This window comes from Balaenoptera physalus (assembly GCF_965194825.1).
Source record: "Balaenoptera physalus genome assembly, chromosome: 15".
NCBI lineage: Eukaryota > Metazoa > Chordata > Mammalia > Artiodactyla > Balaenopteridae > Balaenoptera > Balaenoptera physalus.
The window spans coordinates 32,512,478-32,539,690 of NC_138894.1; the positions used below are offsets into that span (position 1 = coordinate 32,512,478).

Sequence of the window (27,213 nt, forward strand, 5' to 3'; positions counted from 1 at the left end):
GGCAGCTGACGACAGGGCCAGAGCCAAGGGAACTGCTGCATCAGGAGGCCCACGAACAAATCAGGGGCATAGCCGCCTGTCACTTCCCTACCAGGAAGGAAGCCAGGTATATTACTATAACCAAGGCACACTGGGGTCTTCACTGTATGGAGAACTTGGCTCCTGCCCGCAATCCTATGGCTCCGCGTCATACACAGGAAGTAGGGCCTCTGCGCAACCAGAAATGGGAATGGGACTGAAGGAGATTCAGCCCGCAAATATCCGACCACCAGCTTCCACCTCTGCAATCTGCCACCCTGTGTCTGCTCAACGCATCACAGAAACAAGTTTTCAAGGTGAGTATACAAACGGCAGAGCAAGTTGAAGAATGAGGTCGGCATTCACAAACGGGGTCAAATCGACAGCTGGGAAGGGGTGTAGAGACAGGTAGAATTTAGATCCTGAGCCTTTAATAACCACTACCTTCTCTCAGTGCTCTCTGTTTTTAGACTCTATGTAAGAACAGCTAGGGCTTCCCTGGTGGCGCCTGCCAATGCAGGGGACACGGCTTCGAGCCCCGGTCTGCGAAGATCCCACATGCCGTGCTGCAACTAAGCGCATGTGCCACAACGACTGAGCCTGCATTCCAGAGCCCGTGAGCCGCAACTACCGAAGCCCACGCGCCTACAGCCCATGCTCCGCAACAAGAGAGGCCACCGCGATGAGAAGCCCGCACACCGCAACCAAGAGTAGACCCCGCTAGCCGCAACTAGAGAAAGCCCGTGCACAGCAATGAGGACCCAGTGCAGCCAAAAAAATAAATACGTAGAATAAATAAGTTCAATCAATCAATCAATCAATAAACGTAAATTAAAAACAAACAAACAAACAAAAAAACAGAACACCTAATGCAGGTGGGAAGGTGGGAGGGACACTGTAAAGGTCATCTATGCTACATGTACAAGAACCCCGAGAGCACACCAATAGGTACCACATTTTTCACTGCTGTAGCCGAGCATTCCCCCTGTACTACCACACTGTAGCACTCCCTTCCCTCGTCTACCGCTACAGTCTCTTTGGAAGGTGTTTCAGAACTCTTGTTATGAGAGTGCCAGTTGAACTGTCCTCACTTCCGTCATTTATACCAGGATTTAAGACCTTGTGGTCCGAGATCCTGTCCAGAGAGCAAGCAGGCTAAGACTCTGTCTTTGTTTCTATATTTCATCAGAAAGGGCTCTACCCCCTCTCCTAGTTCATGGTGTGAAGTGTTCTTAGCCTCTCGGGAAAGTGGGGAGAATTCAAAGGACTCTCTATGAGAATGCTAGGCTTTGTAAAACATTTCAGTTTTTTAAAAAGAAGACTCATTTTGTATTGGACTTAACAACAGTCCTATGAGATACAAAGAGAGCCAAGGATCAGTGACATGAAATGATCACCAGTAAGAATTACAACAGTCACCGCTTACCTCGTAGCATAGGGCACACTGTCCATGATCCTTAAGAAGAGTTAGTAGAAATGCCTTGCCCATCTTGCCCCTGAACCCCTTGAAAGGTACACGACTGCTGTGTTGGTGTTTAGGGGGAGCATCTCACTTACCCGGGACTGACTTCAACCTTGATTCCTCTGTAGTGATGGAGACTTCCCCGCTGATGAAAAATTCCCTGGGATTGCAACCTCCAAGCCAGACCGCTTTCCTATGGAATGACAGAGAACTTCAGAGAACTTGTCAAGATGAAACACCAGTCAGTCTGCGGGAGAAAGGGAAGAAGAGAACGATGGAAATCGTTTCTGGGAAACTATTTTTACATTATGTTTTGTTTGTTCCTGGTAAATAAACTGAAATCTTCTTAACATTCAAACAAAATCTAAACCACTAAATTCAACAACACAGGAGTATAACTTTTGAAAAAAATTTCTTTGGCTGCGCAGCATGTGGGATCTTAGCTCCCCAACCAGGGATTGAACCCACGCCTGCTGCATTGGAAGCGCAGAGTCTTCACCACTGGACCACCAGGGAAGTCCCAGGAATAGAACTTTTAAAGGAGAAGGTATAAACCCCTGGGTTATATGAACTGGAGATTTTTAGTAAGAAGTCAATAGATCTTTTGTTAGGCACATTTTATGTTAGGCTGTCTCCCTGCACAGGACGCAGGCGCCTTGAAAATGGAAATCACATCCCTCTATAGTACGTCCCTCTTCTTTCTGCTTTGCAGTTTGCTGCTCCACTTGTTCAACCCCACCTAGTAATAACCTATACTTCCCTTGTTCCTGTTTTCCCATCTGGAAAACAGACAAAAGGCAACCAAACAACGCAAAGGTCTCAACAAATAAGGGATACCCAAAACCAGAGATGGCCAGAACTTCTGTATCCCTCATGAAACCTAGCCCGGTGTTCAATACTTAGGTATCATTAATACATGCGTGTTGACTGAAACAGTTGAAACGCAATTCTTCCACTTCCCAGTTTAGTTTTAGTCCTCATACAAAACCTGATCATCAAATTCCTTAATGCTAGGAATCACAGTGAAAAATAATTTCTCAACTGACTTCTGTCAGATGAGTGAGAACTAAGGTTAATTCAGTGTATCTGAAGCATAGAAAGTGAGGGCAAACGTGGCACAAGATGGGGCTAGAGAAGCAGAGAGGATTCTAGAGCACGCAGAGTCTTAAAGGCCACCAGTGTGTTTTCTATTCTCAAAACAATGTTTGTGAGCGATGTTTATGAGCAATGTTCCAACTTGCTTTGAAGCTTTCTTGTGTGAAGAATGGATTGGAGGGAAACAAGATATATGGACACTAGTTAGGACCTAATCGCAACAGACAGGCAAGTTCAGTATTAGGATGTTGAGGGAGAGCTGACAGATTCCAAAGAAATTCAGGAGATAAACTGAAGCGGGCTTCATGGGGTATGAGATGGAGGAAAGGAAGGTCTTAGGGAATTAAAGGGTTTACTGCACACATGAGCAGAGTCTCAAAATTAATCATTTGAACGTACAGAGGTGGATCTCCCAAATGACACCGGTTAGGAAGCAACGGTACGCCCTGTAGAATTCCTAGAGACAGCACAAATCAACTGTTTCGATGGAAAATTCGGCGGGACCCTTGATTTCCATGGGAATATAGAGAAAAGAGACACTGATCTGGCTTGCAGGTATTTAGGAAGTTGTTAGCCTGACATCACATACTAGTCTCATGTAAGTAGGCCGTCTGAAGTATGAAGCTTAGGGGAAAAACCTTGAAGAAAACTTAAAAGCTTAAGCCACACCTCTATACTACACCACCTTTCACAGTTTCTTCTCAGATAAGCAGCATCCCCATCAGTGAAGAAACTCACATCCCATAATAGGAACAACAGGCCTAAAAATTAAATGTGTGTCTTTGGAGGTCCCATCTATGCGATATCTTCCTGGTACCAGAAAAGTCCCCAGGAAGATCGATCTTTGCACCCCTGAAAGCTTACCACCAAGGAAAATGACTAGGTCCATAGATTTCCTCCCTCAAACCAGCCTACCTCACACATAAATCACTAGCAACTCAGCCCTTAACTCACATTATCACAGTCACAAGAGTGGTTAGGGAGAAAAGCACTAACCAGGGGAACTAACACAGAGGCAATCCAGGCCAAGCTGGGCTGGTGGCAGATATCTGCTCCTTACGCTCGGGTGCATAATGCGACTCACCACAATGCCTTTTTCACAGACCCTTTTTAAAGTTTCTCCACAAAATCCAACAGCTCAAGTTAGCTCATGACGCTTCAAGGTAAACAATCGTCAAGAGAAAAACATGCAATATGTCTTACAATGTTGGATTCCTTACAAATAGGACAAGGAAATAACCATGTAGACAAAACCAGAGCATTTGAAAACATCTGCGTTCTACAAACATACCAGTGAATGCTATAAATAAGGTAATATGACATAAAACAAAATGAAAACTAGATGTGAGACTGTTCTCTTCAGTGTACAGACTTCATGGCAGTTGCTGCACGATCTAGCTACTTATATCTACAACTCTCTGTTCTGTTAATACAAAATGAGGCCCAAGTGTGTCAACTTGTTTCCCACAGAAACCAAAAAACCTACATGCATCTCTTTTCTCCGGTGCCCTTTCACCTTACCTGCTCCCAGTTCTCCACCAATGTCCTCCTCTTTCTCTAATTATTCTCCTCTTCATTGTGCTTGGCCTTGCACCCAAGCATGCAAGACAGAGAGTCCTAGAGGTCCGAGATTCTAGAGGGGCTGTTTGCAAGGGGGAGGAGATTACGGTAACTGCCACACTGTATATACTTCTGTGCAAAGAAAGAGGGACAGTGTTCAGAATGTCTCTCACATATAAAAAGAGCTGGATGGCAGGATACCTGTGTGGCCCAAGGAACTAGAGCTAGCAAATCATGGGCAAAACAATTGCAACCAAAGGCTGGAAGAGGAAAGGTCTGCAACCAGCTCTGTCTCCTGGCTCTCTGGTATTTGCTGCCAATGGGCAGAGTCTATTTCGTGAAGCATCAAGCACTGAAAAGAAGACTCCTGCTGCTGGAAGTTGACAGGAAGGAACATCCAATGCAAGATCAAGGCTTGTCCTAGAAGCAATGCCCATAATGGAAGAAAAAAAAAAAAAAAAAAGAAAGCGGAAGAGAAATGTTAAGTCGCAAGTCCAACCTGGCCCCCAGCCTAGCCCAGCCCAAGGAAGGTAGGAGTCAAGGAGAAGAAACTAAAAGAGAAGAGCCTTGGACCACAACATTCTCCACAGGGTACACTCAACAAACTTCACCCTGCTCTTTAACCAAGTTACAACTGTAATAGTTCAAACTACATGGCTCTTTCCTTCCTAAGGATACTAGTTAAATAAGATCTATATAGCTCTAAGTATATGATACATAAAATAGAATACTCTGTAGAATATAAGTAACTGTTAGTTAATTATATTAATGAACGTCTGTAAGAAATGTTGCAATGATTTCCCTAATGGAAGAGCCTGGGGGAGGTAAATCTGTCTTCTAGGATTTCCTCCCCAGAGCTCAGAAATTGAGGGGTTGTTTTAGCTCTCCTACGCTCTCTTCACCCAAGCCCGCCCTCCTGTTGGGGATCGGACCTCCCTATTGGCTAGCTCATACCTTTCAACTGCCTGCTTTGTGACATCACTCTCCTACCAAACCTACTACCACTTGGTAGAGGTCTTGGGGTTTCCGTGGAGCCGTTTGGACCAGTAACCAGTGACCTTTGTACTGGACACGTGCGCCGTTCAGCTGCAGCCACTCAGACATCCTCTAGTGTTGTCTCCTCATCCCTTGTACCTGCAGTTGATGTCTCCTCTTCTCTGACCATGTCAGGTAAGAAAAGAAACTTTGGAAAGTTTTGCGTTCGATTTCTTTTGCCCCTAAATTGAGGAGGAGATTCAAAATAGCGTGGAATAATGAGGGAAAGTATTGAACTACAAGTCTGGAGACCTAATTTCAGTTTTGACTTTGACGTTTACTGTCTGTGTGACTTTGGACAAATCACTGACTGCCTCACAAAGCCTGCTGCTTTCCTTATCTGTTACGTTAGGATACCACATTGGGTTGATCACTCTGATCCCCTTCTTTTCCAATATTGAGCCTTAAAGGGTACCCATGTAGAAAATGAAATCAGAGACTTCTCAAAAGAGTGTTTCAACAGAAACATAGAAAAGCCAGGTGACACAGAAAACTAGCGATATATACCAAGATGTTTCATCTCCAATGGTCTCCCTCCACTAGTATTTCGACTAGTTGAAAAGAGAGAATAGGGAGAGAGGATGGAGAGTACTGGGCTATATAGGGAGGCACAGAGTCAAACGTAAGCAAGTTTAGGATTGTTTTCATTAGCACAGGCCAACAGGAACCAAGAGATGGGAAAAAAATATAAGAATGAAGAGGGAAAGCATAGAGGAGCTCTCAAGAAAGAGGCAGTTTGCCATGGAATGTTGATGGGAGCCAAAGATTTTAAATTAAAGCAGAAACAGCACAGAGGGAAATCTGCTCAGAGCAGGGCAAAACAAAGCTGATGGTAGCAAATCCTTACATTAACAGACTAAGAAGGAAAGTAAGGCCAGAACAGGGGATCACCAGGAAAGGCAGCCTATCAGAAAAGTCATACTCCGTTTTCTTTCTTTTATTGCCTCTCTGAATACAGCTGGCACTTGACAGTTTGGAATAGAAACATTTTAGAAGTATGTTTTAGAAATGATGCTTCCTAGAAACCAGAAACCAAAGTGGTTATCTAGGGGGCTGCTTTTCAGTGTTCTATTCTTTCTAATTTTTAAACTAGGTAGACATTTGACCAATTAAACATTTTAAATGATATCTTCTACATTGAATCAGAAGGACTATTTCCTTTGTGTGATATGTAGCTTCTAAGGCAAGGTTGCTTTTCAATTTTTACAGTTATTTCCTTCCTAACACAGAGAGCACATTGATCAACAGCCATCGTTCGCTTGTAGATCTTAGCTACCGGAGAAGAAAAAGAAAAAGTCAAGCCCCACATCTCTAATTCCCCATTTAGGGAATTCCCTGGCGGTCCAGCGCTTAGGACTCGGTGCTTTCACGGCCAGGGCCACGCGGCGCGGCAAAAGAAAAAAAGAAAACACAAACATCCACATTTATCTAAAACAATGTTGTGGAGTCCTTTGGATTTTCTTACATTTGAAAATCTTTTTTAATTGGATTCTAGGGATGATGGTTTTTTGAGGTCTTGGGATGTCATCTTCTTGGATGTGGAAGATGATTCTAAGTTCTAGGATAAATACAAAAACCTTCTTGATACTTTTTAAGCTTCCTTTCTGCTTATTATATGAGTTATATTCATGGAAAGATATATTTCTCCTAGGCTTAATACCTGTTACTTGCTGGGTAAAAATATGAATGAGCACAATAATGAAACTCTTTTACACTTACTATTTTGCTGTCTGCTTTGTACCGGTTTTCATTGAAATACTTGTCTATATATGTTGTGGCTACCTATACATTCACATTTGTTGCATTCTGTTGCTTGTTGTGCATTTTTTACTGATTTATCGTCTCTGTCTGTATGCATTGGCTAGGAATTCATTCACCTCTATCACCTCCATCGTGTTTTTTGGTTAATAGTATTCACTAAAATAGAGTGGGCAAAATTCACTTTCATAATATTGCATGTATGGTACAGAATGTCATTTGTTAGTAAATTCATTAGGCTTTGATACTTGCCCACATACCCCAGTTTTCATTAATATCTATGGATTTCTTTTTCGTTACGTAACATGTTTTTCATGATTTTTCTTTGTCTTTCTAGAACTTATTGTATCTTCCTCCATATAAATCATACGCAATAGATCAGCTTATTCATCTATTAATTATTACTGCTATTATTATTGGTGGTGGTGTTATAACCACTTTATAGATGAGTAATCTGAAGTAATCAGATAACTTTTCTCTTTCCAAAAGCACTTAAGAAATCCACTTTCGGGTAATCATTCTGAGGTAGGATGAGAAACCAGGCTTGAGGAGGGCAAAAATGACTCTTTCAGTTCACCAGTTGGACTGAGCTATACGTCAACTCTAGGTAATAGCGTGGGAACTGCACAAGCAAAGGGAGACACTGAAGATGACAATGGTAATGGCCGTAATGTTTTCTAATGGACAAAAAAAATGCTTATATTATAAGTTCTATTTCTCCTGCTTTCTGGCACTATCATGCTCAGAGTGGAGTCCTGGCAAGGAAGTCAGGATACTTAGGTTCTGAAACCTGGTAATGACACTAACATAATGAGAGAACCTGAACAAGTCAACCCGACCTCTCTGAGCCTCAGTTTCCTTACTCGTGAAATGAGACTGAAAAAAGAGAAAGTTCTCTAAGGGCCTCCTAGTTCTAAAATGCTTCCAGTCTAGGAAATAGCATAGAAGTCAATACGAGTGCAGGCTGAAGGGAAAGACAGGGCAGGGAGAAGGTTGCTTCCAGCCTAGAGAACAATGTCTGAACCATACCACTTGGCTCTTCTGCCCATCTGTGCCCAAGATGGGAGCACAGGCAGTTAATACAGAAGAGTGGAAAACTGCTCAGTCCTTACAGCCATCATTAACTGTCTGATTTTGGGTTTCTCAGGAAGGGTCGATAGTAGAGGTGTCCTGAGAGCAAGAACCTTAAGATAATGCTGTTCCTCAAACGTAGTGAGAATTTCTCAACCTCCCTGAGTTTTTCATGACCCTCTTGTTCTTACAGAAAATTTCCAAAATCCATCTCTACTTGGAACTCTAAATTCTCTGCAGCATTGTCTTCCTGTGGTGAGCAATGCAACTTCCCTAACACGAAGTGTCTGCAACTTCTCCAGAGTCTCTGCCCCTGCCGTCAGTTCGGCATCGGCTACCGGTACCTCTTTCCAGACACTCATGGGTAGTGCCTACCTTTACCAACATTCCAGCACGACTATGTTATCTGGAGTTACTGACCACAGCCAGATCTCCACTTCAGCTCCTTCCTATCCAGGTGTTCTTGAGTGGGACATCACAGGAAGCACTGAAAAGAATTCCTCTTCACTCGGAGACTTTACTCTGGCACTCACTGACCGGCACCCAGCTGCTTCCTCCATGTTTATGGCAGCCCAGTATGATAAAACTTCAGACGCCAATAACATGGTCCCTCTATATCCATCACTTTCTGCCAGGCTTGCTCAGGGAGCACCATCTCAGATTCCAAATCAGGGGCATAGCCGCCTGTCACTTCCCTACCAGGAAGGAAGCCAGGTATATTACTATAACCAAGGCACACTGGGGTCTTCACTGTATGGAGAACTTGGCTCCTGCCCGCAATCCTATGGCTCCGCGTCATACACAGGAAGTAGGGCCTCTGCGCAACCAGAAATGGGAATGGGACTGAAGGAGATTCAGCCCACAAATATCCGACCACCAGCTTCCACCTCTGCAATCTGCCACCCTGTGTCTGCTCAACGCATCACAGAAACAAGTTTTCAAGGTGAGTATACAAACGGCAGAGAAAGTTGAAGAATGAGGTCGGCATTCACAAATGGGGTCAAATCGACAGCTGGGAAGGGGTGTAGAGACAGGTAGAATTTAGATCCTGAGCCTTTAGTAACCACTACCTTCGCTCAGTGCCCTCTGTTTTTAGACTCTATATAAGAACACCTAGGGATTCCCTGGTGGCGCCGTGGTTAAGAATCCGCCTGCCAATGCAATGCGGCGGACACTGGTTCGAGCCCTGGTCTGGGAAGATCCCACATGCCGTGGAGCAACTAAGCCCATGTGCCACAACGACTGAGCCTGCATTCTAGAGCCCGTGAGCCGCAACTACCGAAGCGCACGCGCCTAGAGCGCATGCTCCGCAACAAGAGAAGCCCGCACAGCGCAACCAAGAGTAGACACCGCTAGCCGCAACTAGAGAAAGCCCGTGCACAGCAATGAAGACCCTGTGCAGCTAAAAAAATAAATACGTAGAATAAATAAGTTCAAACAATCAATCAATAAATAAACGTAAATTAAAAAAAACAAAAAAACAAAAAGAACACCTAATGCAGGTGGGAAGGTGGCAGGGACACTGTAAAGGTCATCTATGCTACATGTACAAGAACCCCGAGAGCACACCAATAGGTACAACATTTTTCACTGCTGTAGCCGAGCATTCCCCCTGTACTACCACACTGTAGCACTCCCTTCCCTCGTCTACTGCTACAGTCTCTTTGGAAGGTGTCTCAGAACTCTTGTTATGAGAGTGCCAGTTGAAGTGTCCTCACTTCCGTCATTTATACCAGGATTTAAGACCTTGTGGTCCGAGATCCTGTCCAGAGAGCAAGCAGGCTAAGACTCTGTCTTTGTTTCTGTATTTCATCAGAAAGGGCTCTACCCCCTCTCCTAGTTCATGGTGTGAAGTGTTCTTAGCCTCTCGGGAAAGTGGGGAGAATTGAAAGGACTCTATATGAGAATGCTAGGCTTTGTAAAACATTTCAGTTGTTTAAAAAGAAGACTCATTTTGTATTGGACTTACAACAGTCCTATGAGATACAAAGAGAGCCAAGGATCAGTGACATGAAATGATCACCAGTTAAGCATTACAACAGTCACCGCTTACCTCGTAGCATAGGGCACTGTCCATGATCCTTAAGAAGAGTTAGTAGAAATGCCTTGCCCATCTTGCCCCTGAACCCCTTGAAAGGTACATGACTGCTGTGTTGGTGTTTAGGGGGAGCATCTCATTTACCAGGGACTGACTTCTCCCTTGATCCCTTTGTAGTGATGGAGCCTTCCCTGGTGATGAAAAATTCCCTGGGATTGCAACCTCCAAGCCAGACGTTTTGTGTGACACAAACTCAAGAACTCCCCAAGTCCTGCAGTAGCAGAAACAGTCACATACTTGAGAGTAACCCACCATCTGAACTTGGGGACATTTCAGTGACAGCTCCAGTCCAGAGTGCCAGGCGTCTCCTGGCCCTGCCTCCAGCTCCAAGCCAGGGACAAACAGAGAGTAAGAACGTGGAGGATATCAAAACCAAGCTGTCAAAGCCTCTGGAGGCCTACCAGATCCCAATAGAAAACCAAGATCCTCCACTACTCCCTTTAGGAATCCCTGATATTCCCCAGCCGCTGGCCTGCACCGATCCCCTCAGCCAAGAGGAGCAGCCTGGTTCTGAAAATGCTGATCTGGGAGAGAACAGCCTGAGTCGTCAGGACCTAGGGACACTTGAAAATGGGACTGAACCTAGCAGTGGTCTTGCAGACATTACTACACTGGCGGAGGATATTCACCTTCCCCAGCTCTTTAATTCTTGGAAAGATCTTGATCGATCCCAAGGTCCCAACGTGATCAAAGCTGAAGACACCAGAGCCATTAAGGTGAATCAGGTGCAGGAAAAGCCAAGTGTCGTAAAGGTTCCCTCTGATCAACCCAGGAAGAACAAACAGAAAGCCTCTGAGCCTATCGGTGGTGCTCCCAAGGCCAAAATCCAGCCAAAAGATCCAGAGTGCCTGTTAGGGGGAGAAGCGGTTATATGCACTGCTGCAGTCAGTGACAGGGCTCCTGCGAACACGGCCAAGCACTCTCAAGGCAAACCTCAGAAAGCTGCATCCGGAAAGATCAGCAAAACTGAGAGCCATGGGCAGGAAAAGACCAAAAGGACCAGAGGAAGAAACAAGGCTGAAGAGAACAAGCAGTCAGGGAACAAAGTCAAGGCAGAAGACAAGCCAGCAATCCCCAACACGAAGCGAAAGGAACACCAAACTGAGCTTCGCCAAGAGAGCTTTCAAAAGCCTCGAACCTCCCTTGGCGTGCGCATGCTGGAGTCTGTGAAGGTTCTTCATGCGCTGGGGAAGAAGAATGAGACGAAAACTGGGCTCTCTTCCTGTCGGCTCTTGGGAAATTCAAGCAACCCCAAAGACCCCCAGCCACCCCCAGCGATCCAGCCACGGCGGCATACCCCACGTGAGGGTAAGAGGCCTGGGAAAACGCAAGTCCAAGCCCAGAAACCAGACAGCAGTGCTGAAACAGAGTGTCCATCTCCATCCCAGTGTGAGCGGCCTCCTCCTGGGAAGGTCAAGTTGATACCTCTGCCTTTTTCTGCCTGGGACAAGCCTCAAGCTCGACCCGCTCCTCGGAGGCCACAGTCTCTGGCCTCACATCGGCCTGCTGTGGCTTACCGTGCCCAGCCTGGTTCTACTGACTCAGCTCAACCTGCTGCAGTCAATTCATCCCAGCCAGCTCCTGCCTCTTTGCCAGGTCCCGCCAAACCAGCTCAGCCAACTGTGGCCAACCCAACCCAACCGGCTTGGACCAACCATACCCAGCCTCGTGTCCCTCAGCCTGCTGCTCCTAGGCCTGCACCCTACAAAACTTCATCTGGCGCTTCTCTCCAGCGCGAGCCTGTTCCCCCTGCTGTGACTAAGCGCCAGTCCCCACCCAAGCTCCAAACCCAACTTCTACTCCAAGACTTCAGCAAGCAACGAGTTCCATGGAGGGAACCCAACGTGCCTGAGCCAGTCATGTCAAAGCCCATCGAACAAGAGCAGAGGCCAGAGCGAGAGGCCATGAAGAGGCGGGCTCAACAACAACGGGAGAATGCTGCCAGATACACCTCTTCGGGGAAGCTGCAATTTTTCACCCAGAGGGACAAAGAAATGGAAATTGCTGACTACTACGGATACGTCAGGTGACAGCTGCTAGGATTCTTGCTGCCACCTTGGCTACCAGCGGTTCTTCCATACATAGGTAAGATAGGTATAGAACCGAATAAGTAAATGGAATAGAATTAATAGATGAGTAATAAACCTTTCGAATTTTGAGATGCTGCTAACTGGGGCGTGAGAAAGGAAGGCCTGAAAGTTGGATGGGAGAATGAAGGAAAGGGGTAAAAACTGAGGAAAGAGGAAGGAACTTGGCCCAGGGCTAGGAAGGCCAAAAGAGACGTATGGATTTAGGAAAGGAAGCAGGAGTGAGGATGAAATGGCAGAAGTAAAAAGCAGGGTCAGGGGTCTGGGTTGAAAGAACACAATTGGAGTAGAGTTGAAGGTGACAGGAGATGAGTCTAGGTTTACTAGGAGAAATAGAAACAAAGTCTCTCGGGGAGGTTGGCCTTAAGTCTCACAACCACCAGATAGGTATTTCAGAAAACAAGAGGTTCACGACACATCTCTGAAAGGTTTGAGTTGCCTTATTCAGGTGTGATTATAGTGGGGGAATAGGCAAATCTACCAGAGAAGTAGCTAGGGCTCAGAGTCCTCCTAGGGGCAGCTGACGACAGGGCCAGAGCCAAGGGAACTGCTGCATCAGGAGGCCCACGAACAAATCAGGGGCATAGCCGCCTGTCACTTCCCTACCAGGAAGGAAGCCAGGTATATTACTATAACCAAGGCACACTGGGGTCTTCACTGTATGGAGAACTTGGCTCCTGCCCGCAATCCTATGGCTCCGCGTCATACACAGGAAGTAGGGCCTCTGCGCAACCAGAAATGGGAATGGGACTGAAGGAGATTCAGCCCGCAAATATCCGACCACCAGCTTCCACCTCTGCAATCTGCCACCCTGTGTCTGCTCAACGCATCACAGAAACAAGTTTTCAAGGTGAGTATACAAACGGCAGAGCAAGTTGAAGAATGAGGTCGGCATTCACAAACGGGGTCAAATCGACAGCTGGGAAGGGGTGTAGAGACAGGTAGAATTTAGATCCTGAGCCTTTAATAACCACTACCTTCTCTCAGTGCTCTCTGTTTTTAGACTCTATGTAAGAACAGCTAGGGCTTCCCTGGTGGCGCCTGCCAATGCAGGGGACACGGCTTCGAGCCCCGGTCTGCGAAGATCCCACATGCCGTGCTGCAACTAAGCGCATGTGCCACAACGACTGAGCCTGCATTCCAGAGCCCGTGAGCCGCAACTACCGAAGCCCACGCGCCTACAGCCCATGCTCCGCAACAAGAGAGGCCACCGCGATGAGAAGCCCGCACACCGCAACCAAGAGTAGACCCCGCTAGCCGCAACTAGAGAAAGCCCGTGCACAGCAATGAGGACCCAGTGCAGCCAAAAAAATAAATACGTAGAATAAATAAGTTCAATCAATCAATCAATCAATAAACGTAAATTAAAAACAAACAAACAAACAAAAAAACAGAACACCTAATGCAGGTGGGAAGGTGGGAGGGACACTGTAAAGGTCATCTATGCTACATGTACAAGAACCCCGAGAGCACACCAATAGGTACCACATTTTTCACTGCTGTAGCCGAGCATTCCCCCTGTACTACCACACTGTAGCACTCCCTTCCCTCGTCTACCGCTACAGTCTCTTTGGAAGGTGTTTCAGAACTCTTGTTATGAGAGTGCCAGTTGAACTGTCCTCACTTCCGTCATTTATACCAGGATTTAAGACCTTGTGGTCCGAGATCCTGTCCAGAGAGCAAGCAGGCTAAGACTCTGTCTTTGTTTCTATATTTCATCAGAAAGGGCTCTACCCCCTCTCCTAGTTCATGGTGTGAAGTGTTCTTAGCCTCTCGGGAAAGTGGGGAGAATTCAAAGGACTCTCTATGAGAATGCTAGGCTTTGTAAAACATTTCAGTTTTTTAAAAAGAAGACTCATTTTGTATTGGACTTAACAACAGTCCTATGAGATACAAAGAGAGCCAAGGATCAGTGACATGAAATGATCACCAGTAAGAATTACAACAGTCACCGCTTACCTCGTAGCATAGGGCACACTGTCCATGATCCTTAAGAAGAGTTAGTAGAAATGCCTTGCCCATCTTGCCCCTGAACCCCTTGAAAGGTACACGACTGCTGTGTTGGTGTTTAGGGGGAGCATCTCACTTACCCGGGACTGACTTCAACCTTGATTCCTCTGTAGTGATGGAGACTTCCCCGCTGATGAAAAATTCCCTGGGATTGCAACCTCCAAGCCAGACCGCTTTCCTATGGAATGACAGAGAACTTCAGAGAACTTGTCAAGATGAAACACCAGTCAGTCTGCGGGAGAAAGGGAAGAAGAGAACGATGGAAATCGTTTCTGGGAAACTATTTTTACATTATGTTTTGTTTGTTCCTGGTAAATAAACTGAAATCTTCTTAACATTCAAACAAAATCTAAACCACTAAATTCAACAACACAGGAGTATAACTTTTGAAAAAAATTTCTTTGGCTGCGCAGCATGTGGGATCTTAGCTCCCCAACCAGGGATTGAACCCACGCCTGCTGCATTGGAAGCGCAGAGTCTTCACCACTGGACCACCAGGGAAGTCCCAGGAATAGAACTTTTAAAGGAGAAGGTATAAACCCCTGGGTTATATGAACTGGAGATTTTTAGTAAGAAGTCAATAGATCTTTTGTTAGGCACATTTTATGTTAGGCTGTCTCCCTGCACAGGACGCAGGCGCCTTGAAAATGGAAATCACATCCCTCTATAGTACGTCCCTCTTCTTTCTGCTTTGCAGTTTGCTGCTCCACTTGTTCAACCCCACCTAGTAATAACCTATACTTCCCTTGTTCCTGTTTTCCCATCTGGAAAACAGACAAAAGGCAACCAAACAACGCAAAGGTCTCAACAAATAAGGGATACCCAAAACCAGAGATGGCCAGAACTTCTGTATCCCTCATGAAACCTAGCCCGGTGTTCAATACTTAGGTATCATTAATACATGCGTGTTGACTGAAACAGTTGAAACGCAATTCTTCCACTTCCCAGTTTAGTTTTAGTCCTCATACAAAACCTGATCATCAAATTCCTTAATGCTAGGAATCACAGTGAAAAATAATTTCTCAACTGACTTCTGTCAGATGAGTGAGAACTAAGGTTAATTCAGTGTATCTGAAGCATAGAAAGTGAGGGCAAACGTGGCACAAGATGGGGCTAGAGAAGCAGAGAGGATTCTAGAGCACGCAGAGTCTTAAAGGCCACCAGTGTGTTTTCTATTCTCAAAACAATGTTTGTGAGCGATGTTTATGAGCAATGTTCCAACTTGCTTTGAAGCTTTCTTGTGTGAAGAATGGATTGGAGGGAAACAAGATATATGGACACTAGTTAGGACCTAATCGCAACAGACAGGCAAGTTCAGTATTAGGATGTTGAGGGAGAGCTGACAGATTCCAAAGAAATTCAGGAGATAAACTGAAGCGGGCTTCATGGGGTATGAGATGGAGGAAAGGAAGGTCTTAGGGAATTAAAGGGTTTACTGCACACATGAGCAGAGTCTCAAAATTAATCATTTGAACGTACAGAGGTGGATCTCCCAAATGACACCGGTTAGGAAGCAACGGTACGCCCTGTAGAATTCCTAGAGACAGCACAAATCAACTGTTTCGATGGAAAATTCGGCGGGACCCTTGATTTCCATGGGAATATAGAGAAAAGAGACACTGATCTGGCTTGCAGGTATTTAGGAAGTTGTTAGCCTGACATCACATACTAGTCTCATGTAAGTAGGCCGTCTGAAGTATGAAGCTTAGGGGAAAAACCTTGAAGAAAACTTAAAAGCTTAAGCCACACCTCTATACTACACCACCTTTCACAGTTTCTTCTCAGATAAGCAGCATCCCCATCAGTGAAGAAACTCACATCCCATAATAGGAACAACAGGCCTAAAAATTAAATGTGTGTCTTTGGAGGTCCCATCTATGCGATATCTTCCTGGTACCAGAAAAGTCCCCAGGAAGATCGATCTTTGCACCCCTGAAAGCTTACCACCAAGGAAAATGACTAGGTCCATAGATTTCCTCCCTCAAACCAGCCTACCTCACACATAAATCACTAGCAACTCAGCCCTTAACTCACATTATCACAGTCACAAGAGTGGTTAGGGAGAAAAGCACTAACCAGGGGAACTAACACAGAGGCAATCCAGGCCAAGCTGGGCTGGTGGCAGATATCTGCTCCTTACGCTCGGGTGCATAATGCGACTCACCACAATGCCTTTTTCACAGACCCTTTTTAAAGTTTCTCCACAAAATCCAACAGCTCAAGTTAGCTCATGACGCTTCAAGGTAAACAATCGTCAAGAGAAAAACATGCAATATGTCTTACAATGTTGGATTCCTTACAAATAGGACAAGGAAATAACCATGTAGACAAAACCAGAGCATTTGAAAACATCTGCGTTCTACAAACATACCAGTGAATGCTATAAATAAGGTAATATGACATAAAACAAAATGAAAACTAGATGTGAGACTGTTCTCTTCAGTGTACAGACTTCATGGCAGTTGCTGCACGATCTAGCTACTTATATCTACAACTCTCTGTTCTGTTAATACAAAATGAGGCCCAAGTGTGTCAACTTGTTTCCCACAGAAACCAAAAAACCTACATGCATCTCTTTTCTCCGGTGCCCTTTCACCTTACCTGCTCCCAGTTCTCCACCAATGTCCTCCTCTTTCTCTAATTATTCTCCTCTTCATTGTGCTTGGCCTTGCACCCAAGCATGCAAGACAGAGAGTCCTAGAGGTCCGAGATTCTAGAGGGGCTGTTTGCAAGGGGGAGGAGATTACGGTAACTGCCACACTGTATATACTTCTGTGCAAAGAAAGAGGGACAGTGTTCAGAATGTCTCTCACATATAAAAAGAGCTGGATGGCAGGATACCTGTGTGGCCCAAGGAACTAGAGCTAGCAAATCATGGGCAAAACAATTGCAACCAAAGGCTGGAAGAGGAAAGGTCTGCAACCAGCTCTGTCTCCTGGCTCTCTGGTATTTGCTGCCAATGGGCAGAGTCTATTTCGTGAAGCATCAAGCACTGAAAAGAAGACTCCTGCTGCTGGAAGTTGACAGGAAGGAACATCCAATGCAAGATCAAGGCTTGTCCTAGAAGCAATGCCCATAATGGAAGAAAAAAAAAAAAAAAAAAGAAAGCGGAAGAGAAATGTTAAGTCGCAAGTCCAACCTGGCCCCCAGCCTAGCCCAGCCCAAGGAAGGTAGGAGTCAAGGAGAAGAAACTAAAAGAGAAGAGCCTTGGACCACAACATTCTCCACAGGGTACACTCAACAAACTTCACCCTGCTCTTTAACCAAGTTACAACTGTAATAGTTCAAACTACATGGCTCTTTCCTTCCTAAGGATACTAGTTAAATAAGATCTATATAGCTCTAAGTATATGATACATAAAATAGAATACTCTGTAGAATATAAGTAACTGTTAGTTAATTATATTAATGAACGTCTGTAAGAAATGTTGCAATGATTTCCCTAATGGAAGAGCCTGGGGGAGGTAAATCTGTCTTCTAGGATTTCCTCCCCAGAGCTCAGAAATTGAGGGGTTGTTTTAGCTCTCCTACGCTCTCTTCACCCAAGCCCGCCCTCCTGTTGGGGATCGGACCTCCCTATTGGCTAGCTCATACCTTTCAACTGCCTGCTTTGTGACATCACTCTCCTACCAAACCTACTACCACTTGGTAGAGGTCTTGGGGTTTCCGTGGAGCCGTTTGGACCAGTAACCAGTGACCTTTGTACTGGACACGTGCGCCGTTCAGCTGCAGCCACTCAGACATCCTCTAGTGTTGTCTCCTCATCCCTTGTACCTGCAGTTGATGTCTCCTCTTCTCTGACCATGTCAGGTAAGAAAAGAAACTTTGGAAAGTTTTGCGTTCGATTTCTTTTGCCCCTAAATTGAGGAGGAGATTCAAAATAGCGTGGAATAATGAGGGAAAGTATTGAACTACAAGTCTGGAGACCTAATTTCAGTTTTGACTTTGACGTTTACTGTCTGTGTGACTTTGGACAAATCACTGACTGCCTCACAAAGCCTGCTGCTTTCCTTATCTGTTACGTTAGGATACCACATTGGGTTGATCACTCTGATCCCCTTCTTTTCCAATATTGAGCCTTAAAGGGTACCCATGTAGAAAATGAAATCAGAGACTTCTCAAAAGAGTGTTTCAACAGAAACATAGAAAAGCCAGGTGACACAGAAAACTAGCGATATATACCAAGATGTTTCATCTCCAATGGTCTCCCTCCACTAGTATTTCGACTAGTTGAAAAGAGAGAATAGGGAGAGAGGATGGAGAGTACTGGGCTATATAGGGAGGCACAGAGTCAAACGTAAGCAAGTTTAGGATTGTTTTCATTAGCACAGGCCAACAGGAACCAAGAGATGGGAAAAAAATATAAGAATGAAGAGGGAAAGCATAGAGGAGCTCTCAAGAAAGAGGCAGTTTGCCATGGAATGTTGATGGGAGCCAAAGATTTTAAATTAAAGCAGAAACAGCACAGAGGGAAATCTGCTCAGAGCAGGGCAAAACAAAGCTGATGGTAGCAAATCCTTACATTAACAGACTAAGAAGGAAAGTAAGGCCAGAACAGGGGATCACCAGGAAAGGCAGCCTATCAGAAAAGTCATACTCCGTTTTCTTTCTTTTATTGCCTCTCTGAATACAGCTGGCACTTGACAGTTTGGAATAGAAACATTTTAGAAGTATGTTTTAGAAATGATGCTTCCTAGAAACCAGAAACCAAAGTGGTTATCTAGGGGGCTGCTTTTCAGTGTTCTATTCTTTCTAATTTTTAAACTAGGTAGACATTTGACCAATTAAACATTTTAAATGATATCTTCTACATTGAATCAGAAGGACTATTTCCTTTGTGTGATATGTAGCTTCTAAGGCAAGGTTGCTTTTCAATTTTTACAGTTATTTCCTTCCTAACACAGAGAGCACATTGATCAACAGCCATCGTTCGCTTGTAGATCTTAGCTACCGGAGAAGAAAAAGAAAAAGTCAAGCCCCACATCTCTAATTCCCCATTTAGGGAATTCCCTGGCGGTCCAGCGCTTAGGACTCGGTGCTTTCACGGCCAGGGCCACGCGGCGCGGCAAAAGAAAAAAAGAAAACACAAACATCCACATTTATCTAAAACAATGTTGTGGAGTCCTTTGGATTTTCTTACATTTGAAAATCTTTTTTAATTGGATTCTAGGGATGATGGTTTTTTGAGGTCTTGGGATGTCATCTTCTTGGATGTGGAAGATGATTCTAAGTTCTAGGATAAATACAAAAACCTTCTTGATACTTTTTAAGCTTCCTTTCTGCTTATTATATGAGTTATATTCATGGAAAGATATATTTCTCCTAGGCTTAATACCTGTTACTTGCTGGGTAAAAATATGAATGAGCACAATAATGAAACTCTTTTACACTTACTATTTTGCTGTCTGCTTTGTACCGGTTTTCATTGAAATACTTGTCTATATATGTTGTGGCTACCTATACATTCACATTTGTTGCATTCTGTTGCTTGTTGTGCATTTTTTACTGATTTATCGTCTCTGTCTGTATGCATTGGCTAGGAATTCATTCACCTCTATCACCTCCATCGTGTTTTTTGGTTAATAGTATTCACTAAAATAGAGTGGGCAAAATTCACTTTCATAATATTGCATGTATGGTACAGAATGTCATTTGTTAGTAAATTCATTAGGCTTTGATACTTGCCCACATACCCCAGTTTTCATTAATATCTATGGATTTCTTTTTCGTTACGTAACATGTTTTTCATGATTTTTCTTTGTCTTTCTAGAACTTATTGTATCTTCCTCCATATAAATCATACGCAATAGATCAGCTTATTCATCTATTAATTATTACTGCTATTATTATTGGTGGTGGTGTTATAACCACTTTATAGATGAGTAATCTGAAGTAATCAGATAACTTTTCTCTTTCCAAAAGCACTTAAGAAATCCACTTTCGGGTAATCATTCTGAGGTAGGATGAGAAACCAGGCTTGAGGAGGGCAAAAATGACTCTTTCAGTTCACCAGTTGGACTGAGCTATACGTCAACTCTAGGTAATAGCGTGGGAACTGCACAAGCAAAGGGAGACACTGAAGATGACAATGGTAATGGCCGTAATGTTTTCTAATGGACAAAAAAAATGCTTATATTATAAGTTCTATTTCTCCTGCTTTCTGGCACTATCATGCTCAGAGTGGAGTCCTGGCAAGGAAGTCAGGATACTTAGGTTCTGAAACCTGGTAATGACACTAACATAATGAGAGAACCTGAACAAGTCAACCCGACCTCTCTGAGCCTCAGTTTCCTTACTCGTGAAATGAGACTGAAAAAAGAGAAAGTTCTCTAAGGGCCTCCTAGTTCTAAAATGCTTCCAGTCTAGGAAATAGCATAGAAGTCAATACGAGTGCAGGCTGAAGGGAAAGACAGGGCAGGGAGAAGGTTGCTTCCAGCCTAGAGAACAATGTCTGAACCATACCACTTGGCTCTTCTGCCCATCTGTGCCCAAGATGGGAGCACAGGCAGTTAATACAGAAGAGTGGAAAACTGCTCAGTCCTTACAGCCATCATTAACTGTCTGATTTTGGGTTTCTCAGGAAGGGTCGATAGTAGAGGTGTCCTGAGAGCAAGAACCTTAAGATAATGCTGTTCCTCAAACGTAGTGAGAATTTCTCAACCTCCCTGAGTTTTTCATGACCCTCTTGTTCTTACAGAAAATTTCCAAAATCCATCTCTACTTGGAACTCTAAATTCTCTGCAGCATTGTCTTCCTGTGGTGAGCAATGCAACTTCCCTAACACGAAGTGTCTGCAACTTCTCCAGAGTCTCTGCCCCTGCCGTCAGTTCGGCATCGGCTACCGGTACCTCTTTCCAGACACTCATGGGTAGTGCCTACCTTTACCAACATTCCAGCACGACTATGTTATCTGGAGTTACTGACCACAGCCAGATCTCCACTTCAGCTCCTTCCTATCCAGGTGTTCTTGAGTGGGACATCACAGGAAGCACTGAAAAGAATTCCTCTTCACTCGGAGACTTTACTCTGGCACTCACTGACCGGCACCCAGCTGCTTCCTCCATGTTTATGGCAGCCCAGTATGATAAAACTTCAGACGCCAATAACATGGTCCCTCTATATCCATCACTTTCTGCCAGGCTTGCTCAGGGAGCACCATCTCAGATTCCAAATCAGGGGCATAGCCGCCTGTCACTTCCCTACCAGGAAGGAAGCCAGGTATATTACTATAACCAAGGCACACTGGGGTCTTCACTGTATGGAGAACTTGGCTCCTGCCCGCAATCCTATGGCTCCGCGTCATACACAGGAAGTAGGGCCTCTGCGCAACCAGAAATGGGAATGGGACTGAAGGAGATTCAGCCCACAAATATCCGACCACCAGCTTCCACCTCTGCAATCTGCCACCCTGTGTCTGCTCAACGCATCACAGAAACAAGTTTTCAAGGTGAGTATACAAACGGCAGAGAAAGTTGAAGAATGAGGTCGGCATTCACAAATGGGGTCAAATCGACAGCTGGGAAGGGGTGTAGAGACAGGTAGAATTTAGATCCTGAGCCTTTAGTAACCACTACCTTCGCTCAGTGCCCTCTGTTTTTAGACTCTATATAAGAACACCTAGGGATTCCCTGGTGGCGCCGTGGTTAAGAATCCGCCTGCCAATGCAATGCGGCGGACACTGGTTCGAGCCCTGGTCTGGGAAGATCCCACATGCCGTGGAGCAACTAAGCCCATGTGCCACAACGACTGAGCCTGCATTCTAGAGCCCGTGAGCCGCAACTACCGAAGCGCACGCGCCTAGAGCGCATGCTCCGCAACAAGAGAAGCCCGCACAGCGCAACCAAGAGTAGACACCGCTAGCCGCAACTAGAGAAAGCCCGTGCACAGCAATGAAGACCCTGTGCAGCTAAAAAAATAAATACGTAGAATAAATAAGTTCAAACAATCAATCAATAAATAAACGTAAATTAAAAAAAACAAAAAAACAAAAAGAACACCTAATGCAGGTGGGAAGGTGGCAGGGACACTGTAAAGGTCATCTATGCTACATGTACAAGAACCCCGAGAGCACACCAATAGGTACAACATTTTTCACTGCTGTAGCCGAGCATTCCCCCTGTACTACCACACTGTAGCACTCCCTTCCCTCGTCTACTGCTACAGTCTCTTTGGAAGGTGTCTCAGAACTCTTGTTATGAGAGTGCCAGTTGAAGTGTCCTCACTTCCGTCATTTATACCAGGATTTAAGACCTTGTGGTCCGAGATCCTGTCCAGAGAGCAAGCAGGCTAAGACTCTGTCTTTGTTTCTGTATTTCATCAGAAAGGGCTCTACCCCCTCTCCTAGTTCATGGTGTGAAGTGTTCTTAGCCTCTCGGGAAAGTGGGGAGAATTGAAAGGACTCTATATGAGAATGCTAGGCTTTGTAAAACATTTCAGTTGTTTAAAAAGAAGACTCATTTTGTATTGGACTTACAACAGTCCTATGAGATACAAAGAGAGCCAAGGATCAGTGACATGAAATGATCACCAGTTAAGCATTACAACAGTCACCGCTTACCTCGTAGCATAGGGCACTGTCCATGATCCTTAAGAAGAGTTAGTAGAAATGCCTTGCCCATCTTGCCCCTGAACCCCTTGAAAGGTACATGACTGCTGTGTTGGTGTTTAGGGGGAGCATCTCATTTACCAGGGACTGACTTCTCCCTTGATCCCTTTGTAGTGATGGAGCCTTCCCTGGTGATGAAAAATTCCCTGGGATTGCAACCTCCAAGCCAGACGTTTTGTGTGACACAAACTCAAGAACTCCCCAAGTCCTGCAGTAGCAGAAACAGTCACATACTTGAGAGTAACCCACCATCTGAACTTGGGGACATTTCAGTGACAGCTCCAGTCCAGAGTGCCAGGCGTCTCCTGGCCCTGCCTCCAGCTCCAAGCCAGGGACAAACAGAGAGTAAGAACGTGGAGGATATCAAAACCAAGCTGTCAAAGCCTCTGGAGGCCTACCAGATCCCAATAGAAAACCAAGATCCTCCACTACTCCCTTTAGGAATCCCTGATATTCCCCAGCCGCTGGCCTGCACCGATCCCCTCAGCCAAGAGGAGCAGCCTGGTTCTGAAAATGCTGATCTGGGAGAGAACAGCCTGAGTCGTCAGGACCTAGGGACACTTGAAAATGGGACTGAACCTAGCAGTGGTCTTGCAGACATTACTACACTGGCGGAGGATATTCACCTTCCCCAGCTCTTTAATTCTTGGAAAGATCTTGATCGATCCCAAGGTCCCAACGTGATCAAAGCTGAAGACACCAGAGCCATTAAGGTGAATCAGGTGCAGGAAAAGCCAAGTGTCGTAAAGGTTCCCTCTGATCAACCCAGGAAGAACAAACAGAAAGCCTCTGAGCCTATCGGTGGTGCTCCCAAGGCCAAAATCCAGCCAAAAGATCCAGAGTGCCTGTTAGGGGGAGAAGCGGTTATATGCACTGCTGCAGTCAGTGACAGGGCTCCTGCGAACACGGCCAAGCACTCTCAAGGCAAACCTCAGAAAGCTGCATCCGGAAAGATCAGCAAAACTGAGAGCCATGGGCAGGAAAAGACCAAAAGGACCAGAGGAAGAAACAAGGCTGAAGAGAACAAGCAGTCAGGGAACAAAGTCAAGGCAGAAGACAAGCCAGCAATCCCCAACACGAAGCGAAAGGAACACCAAACTGAGCTTCGCCAAGAGAGCTTTCAAAAGCCTCGAACCTCCCTTGGCGTGCGCATGCTGGAGTCTGTGAAGGTTCTTCATGCGCTGGGGAAGAAGAATGAGACGAAAACTGGGCTCTCTTCCTGTCGGCTCTTGGGAAATTCAAGCAACCCCAAAGACCCCCAGCCACCCCCAGCGATCCAGCCACGGCGGCATACCCCACGTGAGGGTAAGAGGCCTGGGAAAACGCAAGTCCAAGCCCAGAAACCAGACAGCAGTGCTGAAACAGAGTGTCCATCTCCATCCCAGTGTGAGCGGCCTCCTCCTGGGAAGGTCAAGTTGATACCTCTGCCTTTTTCTGCCTGGGACAAGCCTCAAGCTCGACCCGCTCCTCGGAGGCCACAGTCTCTGGCCTCACATCGGCCTGCTGTGGCTTACCGTGCCCAGCCTGGTTCTACTGACTCAGCTCAACCTGCTGCAGTCAATTCATCCCAGCCAGCTCCTGCCTCTTTGCCAGGTCCCGCCAAACCAGCTCAGCCAACTGTGGCCAACCCAACCCAACCGGCTTGGACCAACCATACCCAGCCTCGTGTCCCTCAGCCTGCTGCTCCTAGGCCTGCACCCTACAAAACTTCATCTGGCGCTTCTCTCCAGCGCGAGCCTGTTCCCCCTGCTGTGACTAAGCGCCAGTCCCCACCCAAGCTCCAAACCCAACTTCTACTCCAAGACTTCAGCAAGCAACGAGTTCCATGGAGGGAACCCAACGTGCCTGAGCCAGTCATGTCAAAGCCCATCGAACAAGAGCAGAGGCCAGAGCGAGAGGCCATGAAGAGGCGGGCTCAACAACAACGGGAGAATGCTGCCAGATACACCTCTTCGGGGAAGCTGCAATTTTTCACCCAGAGGGACAAAGAAATGGAAATTGCTGACTACTACGGATACGTCAGGTGACAGCTGCTAGGATTCTTGCTGCCACCTTGGCTACCAGCGGTTCTTCCATACATAGGTAAGATAGGTATAGAACCGAATAAGTAAATGGAATAGAATTAATAGATGAGTAATAAACCTTTCGAATTTTGAGATGCTGCTAACTGGGGCGTGAGAAAGGAAGGCCTGAAAGTTGGATGGGAGAATGAAGGAAAGGGGTAAAAACTGAGGAAAGAGGAAGGAACTTGGCCCAGGGCTAGGAAGGCCAAAAGAGACGTATGGATTTAGGAAAGGAAGCAGGAGTGAGGATGAAATGGCAGAAGCAAAAAGCAGGGTCAGGGGTCTGGGTTGAAAGAACACAATTGGAGTAGAGTTGAAGGTGACAGGAGATGAGTCTAGGTTTACTAGGAGAAATAGAAACAAAGTCTCTCGGGGAGGTTGGCCTTAAGTCTCACAACCACCAGATAGGTATTTCAGAAAACAAGAGGTTCACGACACATCTCTGAAAGGTTTGAGTTGCCTTATTCAGGTGTGATTATAGTGGGGGAATAGGCAAATCTACCAGAGAAGTAGCTAGGGCTCAGAGTCCTCCTAGGGGCAGCTGACGACAGGGCCAGAGCCAAGGGAACTGCTGCATCAGGAGGCCCACGAACAAATCAGGGGCATAGCCGCCTGTCACTTCCCTACCAGGAAGGAAGCCAGGTATATTACTATAACCAAGGCACACTGGGGTCTTCACTGTATGGAGAACTTGGCTCCTGCCCGCAATCCTATGGCTCCGCGTCATACACAGGAAGTAGGGCCTCTGCGCAACCAGAAATGGGAATGGGACTGAAGGAGATTCAGCCCGCAAATATCCGACCACCAGCTTCCACCTCTGCAATCTGCCACCCTGTGTCTGCTCAACGCATCACAGAAACAAGTTTTCAAGGTGAGTATACAAACGGCAGAGCAAGTTGAAGAATGAGGTCGGCATTCACAAACGGGGTCAAATCGACAGCTGGGAAGGGGTGTAGAGACAGGTAGAATTTAGATCCTGAGCCTTTAATAACCACTACCTTCTCTCAGTGCTCTCTGTTTTTAGACTCTATGTAAGAACAGCTAGGGCTTCCCTGGTGGCGCCTGCCAATGCAGGGGACACGGCTTCGAGCCCCGGTCTGCGAAGATCCCACATGCCGTGCTGCAACTAAGCGCATGTGCCACAACGACTGAGCCTGCATTCCAGAGCCCGTGAGCCGCAACTACCGAAGCCCACGCGCCTACAGCCCATGCTCCGCAACAAGAGAGGCCACCGCGATGAGAAGCCCGCACACCGCAACCAAGAGTAGACCCCGCTAGCCGCAACTAGAGAAAGCCCGTGCACAGCAATGAGGACCCAGTGCAGCCAAAAAAATAAATACGTAGAATAAATAAGTTCAATCAATCAATCAATCAATAAACGTAAATTAAAAACAAACAAACAAACAAAAAAACAGAACACCTAATGCAGGTGGGAAGGTGGGAGGGACACTGTAAAGGTCATCTATGCTACATGTACAAGAACCCCGAGAGCACACCAATAGGTACCACATTTTTCACTGCTGTAGCCGAGCATTCCCCCTGTACTACCACACTGTAGCACTCCCTTCCCTCGTCTACCGCTACAGTCTCTTTGGAAGGTGTTTCAGAACTCTTGTTATGAGAGTGCCAGTTGAACTGTCCTCACTTCCGTCATTTATACCAGGATTTAAGACCTTGTGGTCCGAGATCCTGTCCAGAGAGCAAGCAGGCTAAGACTCTGTCTTTGTTTCTATATTTCATCAGAAAGGGCTCTACCCCCTCTCCTAGTTCATGGTGTGAAGTGTTCTTAGCCTCTCGGGAAAGTGGGGAGAATTCAAAGGACTCTCTATGAGAATGCTAGGCTTTGTAAAACATTTCAGTTTTTTAAAAAGAAGACTCATTTTGTATTGGACTTAACAACAGTCCTATGAGATACAAAGAGAGCCAAGGATCAGTGACATGAAATGATCACCAGTAAGAATTACAACAGTCACCGCTTACCTCGTAGCATAGGGCACACTGTCCATGATCCTTAAGAAGAGTTAGTAGAAATGCCTTGCCCATCTTGCCCCTGAACCCCTTGAAAGGTACACGACTGCTGTGTTGGTGTTTAGGGGGAGCATCTCACTTACCCGGGACTGACTTCAACCTTGATTCCTCTGTAGTGATGGAGACTTCCCCGCTGATGAAAAATTCCCTGGGATTGCAACCTCCAAGCCAGACCGCTTTCCTATGGAATGACAGAGAACTTCAGAGAACTTGTCAAGATGAAACACCAGTCAGTCTGCGGGAGAAAGGGAAGAAGAGAACGATGGAAATCGTTTCTGGGAAACTATTTTTACATTATGTTTTGTTTGTTCCTGGTAAATAAA

General features: G+C 45.7%; 2 long non-coding RNA genes across 2 annotated transcripts; both read right to left on the bottom strand.

Moving 5' to 3' along the window:
- Positions 1-6,992: 6,992 nt before the first annotated feature.
- On the bottom strand, positions 6,993-14,344 carry LOC309643744. The gene is made up of 3 exons (XR_014254048.1): positions 14,292-14,344; positions 10,182-10,198; positions 6,993-7,087 (listed from the first exon to the last, which is right to left on the bottom strand). It is a non-coding gene; the product is annotated as an uncharacterized lncRNA (long non-coding RNA).
- Positions 14,345-19,691: 5,347 nt separating this feature from the next.
- On the bottom strand, positions 19,692-27,043 carry LOC309643760. The gene is made up of 3 exons (XR_014254058.1): positions 26,991-27,043; positions 22,881-22,897; positions 19,692-19,786 (listed from the first exon to the last, which is right to left on the bottom strand). It is a non-coding gene; the product is annotated as an uncharacterized lncRNA (long non-coding RNA).
- Positions 27,044-27,213: the final 170 nt, after the last annotated feature.